This window comes from Equus caballus, chromosome 19 (assembly GCF_041296265.1).
Source record: "Equus caballus isolate H_3958 breed thoroughbred chromosome 19, TB-T2T, whole genome shotgun sequence".
In the NCBI taxonomy this organism is placed as follows: Eukaryota; Metazoa; Chordata; class Mammalia; order Perissodactyla; family Equidae; genus Equus; species Equus caballus.
This window is the reverse complement of record NC_091702.1, coordinates 33,714,797-33,732,788: the sequence shown is the minus strand read 5'-3', so window position 1 is coordinate 33,732,788 and position 17,992 is coordinate 33,714,797. Positions and strand designations below refer to the sequence as shown.

The following is a 17,992-nucleotide window of genomic DNA, read 5'->3' as shown; positions in this document are numbered from 1 at the left end:
ACAAAAAATAGATAAATTGAACTTCATCATAATGGAAAAATTTTGTGCTACAAACTATCAAGAAAGTAAAAGACAACCCGCAGAATGAAAGAAAATATTTGCAAACCATACATTTAATAAAGAACTTGTATCCAGAATATATAAAGGACTCAAACTCACTAATAAAAAGATAAATAACCTAATTTTTTTAAATGGGCAAAGGATCTGAATAGACATTTCTCCAAAGAAGAAATACAGAGGGCCAATAAGCACATGAAAAGATGCTCAACATCTCTAGCCATTAGGGAAATGTAAACCAAAACCACAAGGAGATACTACTTCAAACTCACTAAGATCGCTCTTATCAAAAAGATAGATAATAATAAGTTTTGAAGGAGATGTGGAGAAATTGAAACCCTCATACATTGCTGGTGGGAATGTAAAATGGTGCAGCTACTTTGGAAAACAGTTTGGCATTTCCTGAAAATGTAAACATATGGTTTTCATACAAACCAGCAATTCCACTCCTAGGTATATACCAAGAGAAATAAAAACATATGATCATACAAAAACTGGTACACAAATGTACACAGCCTTATTCATAACAGTCAAAAAGTGGAAACAACTCAAATGTCCATCAACTGATAAACGGATAAGTAAAATGTGATATATCCGTACATGGAAAATTATTTGGCAACAAAAAGGAATGAAGCATTAATATATGCTACAATATGGATGAACTTTGAAAACCTTACACTAAGTGAAAGAAGCTAGTTGCAAAAGATCATATATTGTATGATTTCATTTATATGAAATGACTCAGAACAGGCAAATCTATCTATAGAGAAAGTAGATTAGTGGCTATTTAGGGCTGGGAGGTTGAGGAGAAATGAGGAGTGACTGCTAATGTGTATGGGGTTTCTTTTGCAATGATGAAAATGTTCTAAAATTGATTGTGGTGATGGTTGAACAACTCTATGAACACAGTAAAAACCACTGAATAGGAAACAGAAAGAGAGAGAGAGAGAAAGTTCCCCAGGTAATTCTAATCTTAATGCTTATTTACAGAAACCAATTTCTGAACCACAACACTCTATGTGTATGGTATCTTACCTTCTAGATTCCTGAGGGGTAAAGATGGCATCTTCCAAATCTTTCTTTCCTCCCATTCTTAAGGAATAATAACTCACACAGAGCAGGAGTATGATATCTTTTAAATGACTTTTTTTTTTTTGTAAGTAAAAGAGTGTTCTTGCTGAATGTTTCCTATTTTAATCAAAATTGCGAGAATCAGGCTGCCACCTGGCAGAATTGGTCATCTTGGCTATCTGGATTCATTTGAACTCCCCAAGCAATTAATTCAGCTGTAGCACATAGAGAGAGGGCAGGCAGACAGTGCAAACCAAACTGACCAGTTCTGCCATCCAAAGCATGGTTCTTCTGTCATACACCAGTGAAGGTGGCCTCTGGCCCTTAGGAACCATTTTTTTGACAGTTCCCCAGGACATGGCTCTGGTTTGACTGACGTTGTTTACTAAATAAATTAATTCCTACTTCTGGAGTAGCTTCAATTTTTAAACAGAAAGCCATCTATTGACAGTCACTGATACACAGGATTTTATTGTTTGATATTAAACAATTAAGAGTTATTGTTTTTTTCTTTCTCTACAAGTACACTATACATGAAAATAAATATAATCTAGAATGCAGCCACTAGGAGTGGAGAAGAGGGCGATTCTATATCCACTCTGTGCCTTAAAGGGAGAGTTTTACTTTAATAAATCCAAAGGGCAGATTGTATTTCCTTCACGGAAATAAAGCTCTTTCTTGGCAAAATGTATATAAAAGACAGAGTCTGATGAAGATTTTTCGAGTTTGATTATGTAAACACATTTTTTAAAAATGTCCTAAGAATTCAGTCTTTTGATCTGACTGTGCTCTAGCAGACCTCAATAATTTAAAATCACTTGGAAATTGCTACTTTCAACAAAGTCTCTGATGGTACACAAAAAGAGACACTGCTGAAATAAGTAGATGTTTACAAATATAGGGAATTGTGTCACTGTTCAACCTAGAAAATAAAAAATAGCAGAATATGAAACCATAGTTGTCTGAGTATAGAACACAGATCTGGTTTAGAATCCGGCAGAAGTTTTCCCTTCTGTCACTCTGGTGAGTTCAAATGCACTCAGAAAAACAAAACGAGAAAGGGCAATGCCAAGATGAGACACAAAAGAAAATTCTAAATCCTCAGGTAATTTTGAAATGAAATGAGTTTACTAAGAATGATTCAAAAGATATCATTAGAGCCATACTGTAGAAGCTTTGTTTCACGAGAAAAGAATATAATATGAAAATCTCAAAACTAAGTATTGATTATACAAGGTAAACACGACAAGGCTGGATGACAAGAAATAACAGACATCTTGCTTTCTCTCTCATTGGAAAGACCAACCAGGTACATGCTGCAGACTACACAAATTGCTCAAAGAGAGGCAGTTGGAAAATGCTATTAAATTATTTGGGTTGAGGAGCTGCCCCAGGGGCAGAACATGTCAGAATGTCACATGCCTCTCCTTTACTATCACAACTTTCACCAGAATAAACCAGAGCCTTGGAAAACAAACCCAATCATAAATACTAACTTTTTGTTACAACTCCAAGAAAACTATCAAACCAACTTAATACATGGAACATATCAGAACTTCTCCAAGTTTCCCTAACACAGTGGAATAAACTATTTCTGTTGGAAGTTTGTCTTAGAAAAATACTCACGTGCATTTCTATACAATATAATCAAAGAATACATTAAAAACCACTTCTTAGTTTTCATTAGAGGATATTAAAAAATGAGAATTTAAGGATAATTCCCCTTTTGCCTCTGGTGCAGGCTTCTAGGTTTTTGAAAACATAAATAAAACATACAGAGTGACATAAAGAGCTACAAATATGTATAAATACACCTCTATAGCTCCCAAAATAAAAGCTTTTGAAAAAAATGGTTGGACAAGTATCCATCTTCCCCAAATTGCCCTCCCAAGATATTGACTGTTACACAATTATGAGACAAAGGCAAGGTGAAGGGTGAGGAAGAACAGAAAGGAGGCAGAAAGGAAGACAAGTGCTCAGCAGGATAGAGCCTGCTCTGTCTAGCTGGCCCAGCTTTCCCCGCACCTTTCTGGTACCAGTTCCAGGCTTTGCCTCTAATACAGTCCACACCATCTCTCAGAGAAATCAATCTCCCTTCAAGGAAAGCCAAGCCAGCATCTAGAGGTAACGTGCAGAACGGTAAATGAAAAATGTCCACGTCTAGCAGGCAGACAAGCAAAGGAAAACCAGCTGTCAGTTTCAGAGGCTCCTAGCTGTAACCTGGTTTCAGGTTTCTCTTTGCCTCTGCTTCTGTCTGTCTGTCTCTCTCACCATGTCTCCCTCAAATAATATCAGCTTTCTAATCACCTCAAATCACAAATACATTCTCCGTCTGTCCCTGTGAAAAATGCTGATGAAACAGAAAAATAGAGTGCGATACTCACAACAATGAAGAATTCCTACACATGCTGTTCCATTTTCTTGCTTTAAAAAGATGGAAGGTTAATTTAAAAAGCCTCGCAGAATTAGAAAAATAAGGGGGCGGGGGATTCCACCCACACAATCCTCCAGCCCACCGCAAGGAGCCCGAAGGCTTGCTGACGTCACAGATTCATGAATGGATGTAAATTGGGCTGGTTTAGGATTCCGCACAGACTTCGCTGTGGTGTGTGCCATGAAAAAGAAAGGGAGGGTCCAGAGCAGACCCGGCCAATGGGCTACAGGCAGTCATGGCCTGCCTTCTTTTAGAAGGAATCTGGTCACAGAATAAACAGAGCCCGCCAATCAGGCGTCTGCCACTGCCTTAAGACAGACTGGCAGCTTGAGGAGTGAGAGAGTGTGTGTGTGTGTTTCAAGCTGTGATAGTCATGAAAACATTATTATTGCTATTGAATGAGGGAATCAAAATAGAATTTCGGTGAAATCAATGCTACCAAAAATGCGCTTAGAAGAAATCACAATCTTTTATCCATTAGAGCTATTTTCTTTAAACGTTTTCTTATACTGTGCGTGATCTGATGTGATAAAAACAAATCGAAGTCAGGGAAACAGTTTCTAAAACTGGTGACCAGCAGACATGTATTCCCTGCACACCAGGACTTGTAAAAGCAAAATACTAGGGAAATAATAATGGGAATAATAACCTAGTGATTTAGGAAATACAAATATATAATTTTACATAAATGTAATTATTTTGTAGAACAATATCACCTTGTTGACCTTTGTGATGCATCAAAATGGGGTGTAGAATAGTAATTTATTGCTACATTTAAATAAGGAAGGGAGGGTGGCCCTGTGGCCGAGTGGTTGAGTTCGTGCACTCCCCTGCGGCAGGACAGGGTTTTGCTGGTTTGAACCCTGGGCGCCGACATGGCACCGCTCATCAAGCCATGCTGAGGCGGCATCCCACATGCCACAACTAGAGGGATCCACAACTGAAAATATACAACTATGTATGAGGGGGCTTTGGGGAGAAAAAGGAAAAGTAAAATCTTAAAAACATGATAATAACAAGGAAGGAACATTTCCTCGTTGGTTTATTAAACTTCTGACATTCAATTAAGACATAGCTCCAAAAGAGCTGTTAATGATTCCTAGAGCAAATTTTGTTTTTAGTAAGATGTCTTATTATTGACAAAATTAGCAAAAACAGCTGTATTAAATTCACCCAAAGAGCTCATGCATTTTTAAAAATTTTCTAATTTAAAATTTTTAACAGCTTTATTGAGGTATAATTGATATAAAGAACTGCACATATTAATGTGTACAATTTGATAAGCTTGGAGCTATGCAAACACCCGCGACACCATCACCACAGTCAAGGTAGTAGACATATCCAATGTCTCCCAGAGTTTCCTGTGTTTCCTTGGGGTTTTGTGTGTGCGTGTGTGTGTGTGGTAAGAACACTTAATATGAGATCTACCCTCTTAGCAAACTTTGAAGTACACAATACAATATCATATTGTTAACTATAGGCACTATGTTGTACAGAGATCTCTAGAACTTACTCATCTGGCATAATGAAACTTTATACTCATTGAATAACATTTCCCCACTCCCTCCTCCCCCAGCCCCTGGTAAGCACTATTGTATTCTCTGCTATGAGTTTGACTATTTTAGATAACTCATATAAGTGGGATCATGCAGTATTTGTCTTTTTGTGATTGGCTTATTTCACTTAGCATACTGTCCTCCAGGTGCATCTATGTTGCCGCAAATAGCAGGGTTTCCCTTTTTTAGGGGTGAATAATATTCCATTGTATGTATATGCCACATTTTCTTTATCCATTCATCTGTCAATGGACACTTGGGTATGTTGGCTATTGTGAATAGCACTGTAATGAACATGGGAATGCAGATACCTCTTTGAGATACTGATTTCAATTATTTTGGATATATACCCAGAAGTGGGATTGCTGGATCATATGGAAGCTCTATTTTTAATTTTATGAGGAATCTCCATACTGTTTTCCATAGCTGCTGTACCATTGTACATTCATAGCAACAGTGTACAAGAATTCCAATTTCTCCAAACCTTGCCAACACTTATCTTTTTAAAAATAGTAGCCATCCTAAGAAGTGTGAGGTGATATCTCGTCATGGTTTTGATTTGCATTTCCCTGGAGATTAATGATGTTGGGCACCTTTTCATATACGTATTGGCCATTTATACGTCTTCTTTGGGGAAATGTCTGTTCAAGCCCTTTGCCCATTCTTGACATTGGTCCTGGCAATTATTTCTTAAAATGACACCAAAAGCACAGGAAACAAAAACAAAAATAGACAAGTGGGACTACATCAAACTAAAAAGGTTCAATCAACAGAATGAAAAGGTAATCTACAGAATAAGAGAAAATATTTATAAAACATATATCTGATAAGGGGTTAATTTCCAAAATATATAAGGAACTCATACAACTTAAAAGCAAAAAATAAATAATGTGACATTTCTTTATTCTTTATTTTAAAAATTTTCAAAGTTACACAAAAGTGGAGATTAACATAATTTACTGACCCTGTACCCCATCATTTCACTTCACGATTACCAATGCTTTACTAATACTGATCACAACTTTTTTGAACTTTGGAAATGGACTCAAATCCTTGGAACTGGAACAATAGTGGTTAATATAAGGCCCTGGATATGAGGTGTCCGGTGACCAAGAACATTCTGAGCAGAGATCCGCTCTCTCTCAATCAGATTATTTATACAACTGAGAGAAGGAAAGTGACCACCTGTTTCTATGTGGTTATGGAAGGTTCAAACCTGACAGTTCTGGAAAGGTTCTTTTTCAAAATGAGCTAAGCAGTGTGCAATACTTACTCATTTTACACACAGCAAAGATGTTCAGCGCACTGTTCTATGTACTCAAGCAATATAATATCTTTGGCAAACAATACACTCAACAAATTCCTCTAAAGGAGCTTATTGTGGAATATCACTATGGAAAAGGTAGACCAAAGAAGTTTACCCATGTAAGACGGGAGTGCTCAAGACCAGTGCAGTACTGGTATAGTCCTGGTAGGCCTGAGTATACCACACCAGCCTATATCAATATGTCCATGTACCAAGATTATTTTAGAAGCCATAAATGGAAAGAAGATGAAGAATATACATCTGTTTCTTTTAACTGCAATCAAAGCCAACTAGGATACACTAAAAGAGTCAGATTTATAAAAAATTTTCTTTCTTGGGGCCAGCCTGGTGGCACAGCGGTTAAGTTCGCATGCTCCACTTCATCAGGTGGGGTTCGCTGGTTCAGATCCCGGGTGTGGACATGGCAGCGCTTGCCAAGCCATGCTGTGGCAGGCGTCCCACATATAAAGTGGAGGAAGATGGGCACAGATGTGAGCTCAGGGCCAGTCTTCCTCAGCAAAAAGAGGAGGATTGATGGCAGATGTTAGCTCAGGGCTAATCTTCCTCAAAAAAAAAAAAAAATCTTTCTTCCAAAATAACACAGACTAATAGAAGGAAGCAACCTCTTTGTGGAACATGTTAGTAAGATGGCCAAATCTATTACAAAGTTAACGTGTTTGCTGTAAGGTTTGACAACAACATCATTACTCAATAAGTCCACGAGGGATCAGGGTAGTCTCTGAAGCAATTCAACAAAACAGTCTTTAAATGGTTCTAAATACTGTACAGCCACCTAAGATGTTGGCTTAATATGTAATCCGGAAAATAAAAACTAGCTGGCTCTATGGACTTGCCATTTTAGTAAGATGAAGTTGGTCTGGGTTAGCCTGCTTCCCTGTACCAAAGAAATATCAATTTGGCCAACAAAAGTTTCTCCATATTGGGCTGGCCCTGTGGCTGAGTGTTGAAGTTTGCATGCTCTGCTTTGGTGGCCCAGGGTTCGCTGGTTAGGATCCTGGGCTCAGACCTACACATGGGGTCATCAGGCCATGCTGTGGTGGCATCCCACGTAGAGGAGCTAGAGTGGCTTGCAACCAGGATATATAACTATTATGGGGGCTTTGAGGAGAAAAAAAAAAGAGGAAGATTGGCGACAGATGTTAACTCAGGGCCAATCTTCCTCACCAAAAATTAAAAAAAAAAATTCTCCATGTCAATATCATGGGAAATCATTGGGAAAATAAGTTCTCTGCCCAAATTACAGAAAACTTAGAGGTAACTCTTGGAGGAAGCCATTGTTTTGGGAACAGAAGGAAGGTAGGGAGAAAAGAACATGAAAAATGTACATTCTAGAGGAGCACTGGTCAGCCATGTTGTGGAGGCATCCCACATACAAAATAGAGGAAGATTGGCATGGATGTTAGCTCAGGGCAAATCTTCCTCACTAACAAAACAAACAAAGAAGATATAGTTTACATACAATGATATGAACTAATACAGACAACAATATGTCTACTAGGTGGGAACACTGGTCAGAATTCTCCACTTTCATATCAGAATGTTAACCCTAACTTTCCCTGTTTTCAAAGGATATGGTTCCTTAGACAACAATTTCAATATCCAAATTTCAATATTCAAAGACCTCAGCAGACTATTACTTCAGTTTATTGTTGTTGTTGTTGTCCAGCTCCCATTAAATGCCTATGTAAGAAAGTGGTTTTTAAGAAACATCTAAGGAAAAACTTTCTTATAAGTATCACTAAAATCTATCCTTGTATCAAGGGAGATAGATCATCAGAAAGCTACATGCCACCTAAATATCATGCGCCTAGTACCCTAAGCAGAATCACTATCATTGAGTTATACCTTATGTTATGGTCTTGTTTTTATTAAGGATTATTATAAGGAACAGCCATATTGCTTCTGGGTTGTCCATTATCTTGTGGGATGTCTCACATGTAAGGAATTCACATGAGGAATTCGTTTTAGAACTTAATACCAGGGAGAAGTTTTCTGTTGTTGAAGAATTATTAGGTATCCACCTTTTAGATGACAACAATGTAATCCACTGAATTTCCATTTTTTTGTCCCTGCTGCTGGAAAGCTCGAGCCATCTTTATGTTCAAATCAATCAATCTATCTATCTGTCTGTCTGTCTATCTATCTCTATATATCTTTATATCTATATCTAATTTATTTTAGCTTTTGTGGTTAGCATATTTCCTTCCTCTTCCTTGTTTTGGGTTTGATTTCCCTTTTGTTAACCTTACTGTAATATACTTCATGGTAAGCACTTCAAATTCTTTTTGAAAAAGTAGACTGTAAATAAAAATTTATACTAAATTCATATCTATTGACTTTTAAGAAGATAAAATTCTCATGTTGGTAAATTCTACGATCACCTTTATGATAAAAGAAAACCCTAAAGGTACACATAATTATGGCAAACTTCGAAGAATATTGTGAATTAAGTGGATTTGAAGTCTTTAATATTTTTTATCAAAGGATAATAAAACATCTAGTCAGCTGGAAAAAAGCAATTGCTTAGAGATTTTATATGCTATTTAGAATAAATCTTAACAGCTTAATGAAGTTTTAATGTATTATTCCTGTCGAAAGGATGACTACAAATGAGGGATGTAAGAATTCTTCTCTGATCGATAATGAAAATGCACTGAAACAAATCAAAAGCAAATGGCTTTCTCAATTAATAAAATATTTAACATCTGTGAAACACACCATTCCACAACATACAAATTCTGGCAAGGTATCATAAACCAAACCTTTGAGGGACTAAAAATAATATCTTGAGTTTATAAAGGCACTTTACATATTGCAAGAACAAAAGGAAACTTTATACATTATTTTACTTATCCACATAGAATTCATATTACTTTCTGAGAGGCCATGTAAAAAAACTTAACTATCTGACTTCTGTTCTTCTAGTCCTGTTTTAATTTCCTCCCTTCGTTAGCTAGATAGAAGTTGGCGTTTCCATTTTAGCCTTATAGTGCAAGCAACATAATTGAAGATCAAAGTATAACAATAGTGAACATCTGCCATCTTTTCTTTAGTAAGCCTCTGCGTCTTCTCCATTTGAGGAAACTGTCTCTACCCTACTCTCAGTCCAACTGGTTCAGATGAAGCCGAATCTACTCCTGTAGCTAGAGCTCCAAGACTGAACGTGTAGCACAAGGCTGGCCAACTCACCTGCTTGGTCATAATGATTACTAAAAGGATAGATACATGACCCAAGCTGGCCAATCACAATCATCCAAGTCATCCCCAGGACGTTTCCTACAAGTATTGGGAGGAGGGGGGAGAAAGCACATTTGTTTAATCAGAATACTAGCTATAAATATAATGAGAGCAGAGAGCAGTCATCTTTGTCCATATATAGGACAGAGGAAAGCAGACCTGAGAGATAAAGGAAAGAAGACAGATTCTTGACAACAGTAACTGAGCACCTAACTTCAGTCAATCTGAAGCTAGTCACTGCTAGTCTTTCCAATTACATAAGCCATTCAATGCCTTCCCTCTCTTCCCCTACCCTCTTTTTTGAGGCTTAAACCAGTTTGATATGGGTTTTTGCAGCCAAAAGAGTTCTATTAATACAATGTCATTAATTGATTCTCTTCTGTCATACTCAAGACACCCCAATTAATATCAGATTCTCTGTACTATAGGAGTTCCTTTTCTGACACTAATAATCTCAATACTTTGGAAGATTAACTTTCAAATTCTATTTTATAACTCTTACAAAGTATTTGTACCTCATTATTGTCTTTGTCATCCTCAAGTGTTCAGCATTTTTAAGACCCAGCATCTCTCAATAGCAAGCTCTATCTTTGATATTTTAAAGTCAGTGACTTTTACCAATTTGTATTACATGTCAAGCATTGTGCTAAGAGCCCTATATAAAAATCTCATTTAATTCATACAATGATTTAAAGTAGGTATTTTAATCCCCATTTTAAGATGAGGAATGTGAGACACAGAAGGGCCAAATAATTTGTAGTCACAAAGCCAGTCTAAAAAAAAGGCAGCAGTCTCCAGAACGTATGCTCTTATTATGTTAGTCTGTTTGTAAGAGAAAAGATCAATTTAACTGGGAGTCTCACACAAGAAGCATCCAAACAATTGGATATGTTTCCAGAGAAATATATATAATCTCCCACTTAGGAAGTTACGCTACAGTAATTATTAAAGAAGCCCATTTGAAGGGTATGGTCCATAGCCCATGAATAATCCATGGGCCTGGCAGCCCAATCTATGATAGTGGAAAGCACAGTAATAGGCAAACGAAAAAGCAATCTGTTAGAACCTATTTCATGAAGTGAATTGTTCAGGATTACCCAGGCAGACTACGCATGTGCTTAGAGCTCCAGGAAAAAAAGAGGCACCCAAAATATTTATTTTTGATAGAATCAGATATTTGATATATTTGTTTTAAAGACTCAAATTTGTTATTGTGGAGAAAATAAGAATTGAACAGACTTCATTATATATATTATACAGTTAGCATTGTTTTAATGATTTTGACTTGATATTTGGGCAAGAGGTAATTTGTTTTTACTGTTTGGGGCTATAAGAGTCTTAAACCAGTCTTGGGTTACTTTTTATATAATAAAAAATATGCACCAGGATATTTTTTATATAATAAAATAATGGCACCAGGAAGACAACTACGTTGGTGAGTCTCTTCTAAAGAACTGTTGTCCTATCTTCTCCTTCAACAGAGGCTGTTAAAACATAGCCAGAGTTCTTAAAGTGTTGAACATACGCCTACCATATGACATAGTCATTCCACTCCTAGGTAATGTACCCAAAGGGAATGAAAGCATATGCCCATATGAAGATTGTACACAAATGTTCATAGCAGCTTGATTTGTAATAGCCCCCAAATGAAAACAACACAAACGTCCATCAACAAGAGGATGAATAAACAGTTGTAAATCCACACAATGGAAACACTCCTCAGCAATAAAAAGGAATGTACTATTGATATATGCTACAATATGGATAATCTCAAAGTAATTATGTTGAATGAAAGAATCCAGATAAGAGCGTATAATTGCATATACATAAAATGATCGCATATATATAAAACACTAGGAAATGCATACTAAAGTATTCTGACAGAGAATATAGAAGGGTTGCCAGGTAAAGGGGAGGGTGGCAGAGAGGAAAGACAAAGGGGCCACAATAAGCTTTTGGGGGTGCTGTATAATGTTCATTATCTTGACTGTGGTGATGGGTTCATGGGTGTACACTATGTCAAAACATAGCAAACTACACACTTAAATTATGGGCAACTCATTGTATGCCAATTTTACCTCAATAAAGCTGTTAAGAAAATCATTTAAAGAACACACAAACACAGTCAAAAAAGATTTCACGTATTTTTGAATTATTGCATGCTTTTTATTATTATTATTGTGTGTGTGTGTTTAAGATTTGCTCTGAGCTAATATTTTTTGCCAATCCTCCTCTTTTTGTTTGAGGAAGACTGTCACTGACCTAACATCTGTGCCAATCTTCCTCTATTTTATGTGAGGTGCCACCACAGTGTGGCTTGACTAGCGGTGCTAGGTCTGTGTCCAGGATCCGAACCTGTGAACCCTGGGCACCAAGGCGAAAAGCGCAAACCCAACCACTAAGCCACCAGGCAGGCCCCTGCTTCTTATTATTTTTAAGGTAAAGAGTAAGCATTACAAATAATAATTTCTAGTGTGAGAACTAATAAGTAAACCAAATGTATTTATATCCCTAAATATTTAGTTTGTGCAATATGCTTTTTCCATCTTAAGGTGTACAAATACTTGATAGAGTCTGAAGGATGACAGAAAGTACATTCTTCAAGAGACTCACATGATATATACAGGAATCTTTTTTTTTTTTTTTTAAGATTGGCACCTGAGCTAACATCTGTTGCCAATCTTTCCTTTTTTCTTCTTCTTCTCCCCAAAGCCCCTCAGTACATAGTTGTATATTCTAGTTATAGGTCCTTCTGGTTGTGCTATGTGGGACACTGCCTCAGCATGGCTTGATGAGCGGTGCCATGTCTGCGCCCAGAATCCAAACTGGGGAAACCCTGGGCCACCAAAGCAGAGCGCGCAAACTCAGCCACTCAGCCACAGGGCCGGCCTCAGGAATTTTTAAGTATTTTTCAAACTGCAGTTGCAACCTACTAGTGGACTATGAAGTTAATTTAGTGGGTCATGACCATCATTTTAAAAATGAGATAGAATAGGACAGAATAGAAAATAGCATATCCCATGTGTTGAGGTTTATTGTTTCAGGAAACTTGTTAATATGTGTGTAATAGGACACTATGAAAGTTGTATTTTTTACTGTAGGTTGAGGTACAAAAAGTTTAAAAATCACTATTCTATGATACATACAATTGACACCTATCTGTTTCTTGTTATTCTTTATGTCTCATATTATATACCATGTCTTTTGTGTTAAATATCTTCTTTGTATAATTGTACTCTTTTGAAGTTTTGGACATCTAAATTCTAGAAATAATAATTGAGAACAAATCTGCTCCTAGACATTCTTTGTAAACAATCTTATATTTCACTTTACAATTTACAAAGTACTTTAACATAGGCTGGGTGTTAGTCTCATTTTATATGTGAGAAAATTAAGACTCAGGAACATTGGCTCATCTAATCTTGCTCTATCTAAACTCTGTAATCTACTGACTATACTTTTTAATTCTAGCCATTATCCCATACTCCTCCCCCCCCACCCCCCCGTGAAAGACCTGTCAATTATCCAATGACTATAAATTAAAAGTGAATAAAAAAGTGACGATTCAAAGACAAAAAGCCAGTTCTTGGAATCAAGGAGCTTTGGTGAGATGAAAAACTACACAAAATAGTGAAAGTGTTAAATTAGTGGGGTAGGCAGGAATGTTTTGAGGTTCAAGAAAAATACTACAAGGAAGTTAACTGACATTTGGGGCGAGAATATTCTTTCTTGCATGGGACTTTCCTACATAATGCAAAACGTTTAGCAGCCCCCATGCCTTAACAGCCTCAGTCTTTGTCATAGCTAAAAAAGCCCCCCATGTATTGTTTCCGTAGGCACTAGGGGATTGGGGCGGCCCCTGTTAGGAGACCTACAGGTTAGGCTATGGAGTGGTGCTCTCTGCTGCCCTCTCTTGGCATAGTAAGATCAAGCCCTTAGCAGAAAAATGTGTCCTGACCCTTAGAGAAAAATGTTAAGTCCCTTGGAGAAAAATGTACCAAGAACAGAGATGCCTGGTGTTGAGGCTAAGAAAGAGCTCTGGGAATGTGGGGTGAGGTTGAATAAAGGCTGGCAGCCACTCTTCCTGGTGCAGACTACAGCCAGTACTTGCCGTTTGATTGTCTTTGGCAAGTTGGCATGTTTGTAAAGAGAATAAAGGCTTGTCCTTATACAAACACACTCTGTCCTTAGGCTGCAGTTGGCCCAGGGCTTGAATTAAGTCTTCTTCTCTTTCTGATAGAATGATCGTTTGGGGCTGGGTGGTTACAGTCAGTTATAAAAAGGAGGTAAACTGGAACTGGACCTTGAAGGGGCAGGCTTTGGGGAAACTGGCTGTGGGAGAACAAGGACAATTCTCCAAGGTAGTCCATACCAACTGCGAACTGGTACATACAATACTCTCTTTCCAGTATAGGATTCTAGTGTACAAGTGCGGCAGATAAAGAGCTGGAAGTCAGAGTGGATAAGAACGTTAACACTGACGCAGTAAAGGGTGGCCTGTTTTTAAAATGAGCTTTACGACTTCATAAATAGGCTCCCACTATACAGACGCACACCTGGCACTGTGGCCAGCTCTTCATGATTACTGCTCATGGAGGAAACAGAAGGCACAAACCAAAACTCTTTCAGGGAAAGCTCTCTTTCAAAGTTTATGTATATATTTCTCAACCTTCACCTCCACCCTATTTTCTCAGAAATTAATAATAATACATTTTCTAATATTATAAAATATTATCTTAGCAATATAGTTTCTATGAAATACAAAGTTCAGGCCCAATTATATTGTAATTTGGTTGTATCTATAAAACCACCAATGAATATATTGAGCTACATGAATTTCTGGTATTATGTTCATGGTGTTAATGCCAAAAATTTTTTTAAATGGTTAAAAATAACCAATACCCAGTTATAAGATAAATAAGTTCTGGGATGCAATGTACAGCATGGTGAGTACAGTTAACAACACTGTATTGTGTATTTGGAAGTTGCTAAGAGAGTAGATCTTAATTGATTTTTTTTCTTTTTTCTCCCCAAAGCCCCCAGTACCCAGTTGTGTGTTTTTAGTTGTGGGTCCTTCCAGTTGTGGCATGTGGGATGCCGCCCCAGCATGGCCTGACGAGCAGTGCCATGTCCGCACCCAGGATCCTAATGGGCAAAACCCTGGGCCGCCGAAGCGCAGCGCGCGAACTTAACCACCCGGCCACGGGGCCGGCCCTAGAGTAGATCTTAAAAGTTCGCATCACAAGAAAAAAAACTGTAACTATGTGAGGTGATAGATGTTCACTAAATTTATTGTGGTAACAATTTCACAACATATACATATGTCAAATTATTATGCTGTACACACTAAACTAATACAGTGTTATATGTTAATCATATCTCAATAAAAATGAAAAAATTTTTAAAAATAAAGTTTACTCATAAACATAATTATATGTCACGCCCCAGGAAAACACTTAAAAACAAATGATGAAGCCACATTGGAAAGCTCTTGGTTTTCCATTACTTGTAATCATGCAACCCAAAAATAGGATAGCACTATCTTTACTACTAGTAGTTAAAGATAGTTGTTGCTACTAGTAGCAACCTGCTCCAAATCAATCATTCTATCTATAATATATATTTTTAAGTTTTATTACTTCATAGATTCCGATCTAGCTTCCTCAACTAAGTTGAGAATTGAAGTTTTACATGTAACATTCACTAGACAAGCAATAAGACAGAGCAGGGTAGTGGGGAGGGTGCTGGACAGAGGACTTACCAGATGCCCTGAAAAATCAATATATAAATCAAATATACATATTTTTATTGAATGCCATCTATGTTCAAGATAGTTTGTGCTGTGGGGTACACATATGAGGATAAATCACAGACGCTGATCTCAGCTGATTTCATTAATAAGATAGAAACAAAATAAACAGCAAGATAAAAATTGTTATAGTGGCTTCAAATCCTAACAGAAGGCGTAGCTAGTGGTGGAGACTATCCCCCAGTATCCAATCTCTTCTCTTTCCTTTTAGTTATAGAATCCTTACTCCCACACCCGTTCTTAAAGTTTTAGGTAGGCACATGCCACATTGCTAAAGACTTCTCTGTTCTCCTGCTGTAGGTGTGATCACATGACTCAGCTCTAGCCAATGGGATGTGAGCGGAAGTGATGTTTGCAACTTTCATGTCTTCCTGGAGATGAAGGTGCTCTTTCTGGCTTCCCGTGCTGAGTCAGCTTCTATCATGCAGATGATGACAACACCCCAGGGAATGGTAGAGCAACAAAACAGAAGGGGCCTTGGGCTTTGAATGTTTTAGTGAATTAGAGATATCTATCTGTCCTGGATGGAACACCTGCCTACTTCAAGATTGTTAATGAAGGCTGAAATAACATTCTTCCCTTTTTGAGCCACCAAATGTTTTTGAGACTCTCTGTTACTGCTGCTTAGTTTGTATCCCAACTAATATATCCTGAGAAGAAATACTGACTCAGAGAATCAAGGAGCTTGGAGAAATCTTAAAACTCAAATCTACTCTCTCATTTTTTTTACATATGAAGAAACTGAAGTTCAGAGATTTGTCCAGTCTTGGAATTTGTGGCAGAACCAGGAATTGGATCCCAGGTCTCCTGAATATTTTTATATTACATCATCTTGTCTATCTGTGGGAGAGCAGTGACCGCTAATGCTGCCTCTTTCTTTTCTTGACACGGTCAGTTAAGATTCACTCAAGTACTCCTGGGACATAGAATACTGTCCTCAGTTCTAAAGGAAAGCCGACAAGAATTTTAAAAATCACGTGTTTTGTCTCAAAGCTATCTGCAATCTAACACAAGAGAAAATACTAGCATAACTATAGGTACAATTAAGCCAAAGACAAACAAACAAGAGACAGATCCAAGCAATTAGTTGAGATTCAAGCTGTAAACGGAAATGGTCATAAAAGTATTATAGAAGCAGTTTGCTTCCTGAGAACAAGTGCTTTCGGAATACTTGAATCAATTCTTAAGTGCTTTGTTGAAACCTAATAAAACATGCCAGGGCCTGGGAATATATTTTCAATTCTCATAAAATTCCTTCTTTTTCCTTAGCCTGGAAAGTTTTAATGATTTAATCTTTTAAAAACTACCCCAAAAGCCATCAGCTTAGAGATCTCTTCTGTGTTGGCTAGTCCACAATAGCCCATCATTACCAGAAACCTCTCTCCTAGGCTGTCCTCTTGCTGAGGAGGAAAAGTTAACGCATCTCTCATTGTAAGCACACAGCCTGCTGTGGAGCACATGCAGAAAGTTTTTGGGAAACAGGAAGAAAAGAATGCGAGGAGAGGGTCGCTATGAGATAGTAAACTTCATTTATTCATCAGCAAAAACTTGCTGGGCATTCCGTATGTACTGACATGGAGCTGAGATCTGGCGATAAATACATAGTCCCTGCCCTGAAGAACCTTACAGTCTAGAACTGGAAACTGTCCTTTCTTAATATATGTTCACATAGAGTTTGAGCTGGGATAGAATTAAGGGTGAAAGAATGCTTTACCCAAAAAAACCCCCTTAATCTTTGGAGTAGGAACGATCACTCCAGATCACCTTTATTGTGTTCTTGAGTCCTAATTTGTTCTTTTACTTTTTTTTAAGATTTTATTTTTCCTTTTTCTCCCCAAAGCCCCCTGGTATATAGTTGTGTATTTTTTCAGTTGTGGGTCCTTCTAGTTGTGGCATGTGGGATGCCACCTCAGCATGGCTTGATGAGTGGTGCCATGTCCGGGCCCAGGATACAAACCAGTGAAACCCTAGGCTGCCGAAGCAGAGGGCACAAACTTAACTACTCGGCCATGGGGCTGGCCCCCTAATCTGTTCTTTTTCATTCTGAGGCAATCTTTTTTTTTTTCCTTTGAGGAAGATCAGCCCTGAGCTAACATCTGGTGCCAATTCTCCTCTTTTTGCTGAGGAAGACTGGCCTTGAGCTAACATCCATGCCCACCTTCCTCTACTTTATATGTGGGATGCCTGCCACAGCATAGCTTGATGAGCGGTGCCACATCTGCACCCAGGATCTGAACCGGTGGACCCCAGGCCACCAAAGTGGAACGTGTGCACTTAACCACTGCGCCACTGGGCCAGCCCCTGAGGCAATCTTAAAAAAGGGTACAGGGGCCGGCCCCATGGCCTAGAGGTAAGGTTTGGTGTGCTCTGCTTCGGTGGCCCAGGTACAGTTCCTGGGCACAGACCTATACCACTCAGTGGCCATGCTGTGGTGGCAACCCACATAAAACATAGAGGAAGACCGACACAGATGTTAGCTCAGGGCAAATCTTCCTCAGCAA

At 38.0% G+C, this 17,992-nt stretch overlaps 1 protein-coding gene across 15 annotated transcripts in view; it reads right to left on the bottom strand.

Moving 5' to 3' along the window:
• Window positions 1-17,992, bottom strand: part of MAP3K13 (mitogen-activated protein kinase kinase kinase 13) — a 165,042-nt gene that overhangs the window by 85,498 nt on the left and 61,552 nt on the right. The window contains exon 1 of one of the 15 annotated variants that reach the window (XR_011428780.1): window positions 3,513-3,716. The exons of 12 other annotated variants lie outside the window; for them this stretch is intronic. The gene's annotated coding sequence lies outside the window, so the exon portion shown is untranslated. Of the gene's footprint in view, window positions 1-3,512; window positions 3,809-17,992 lie in introns of those variants that run through there. 2 more of the 15 variants (XM_023623464.2, XM_023623463.2) reach the window with 2 other exon arrangements.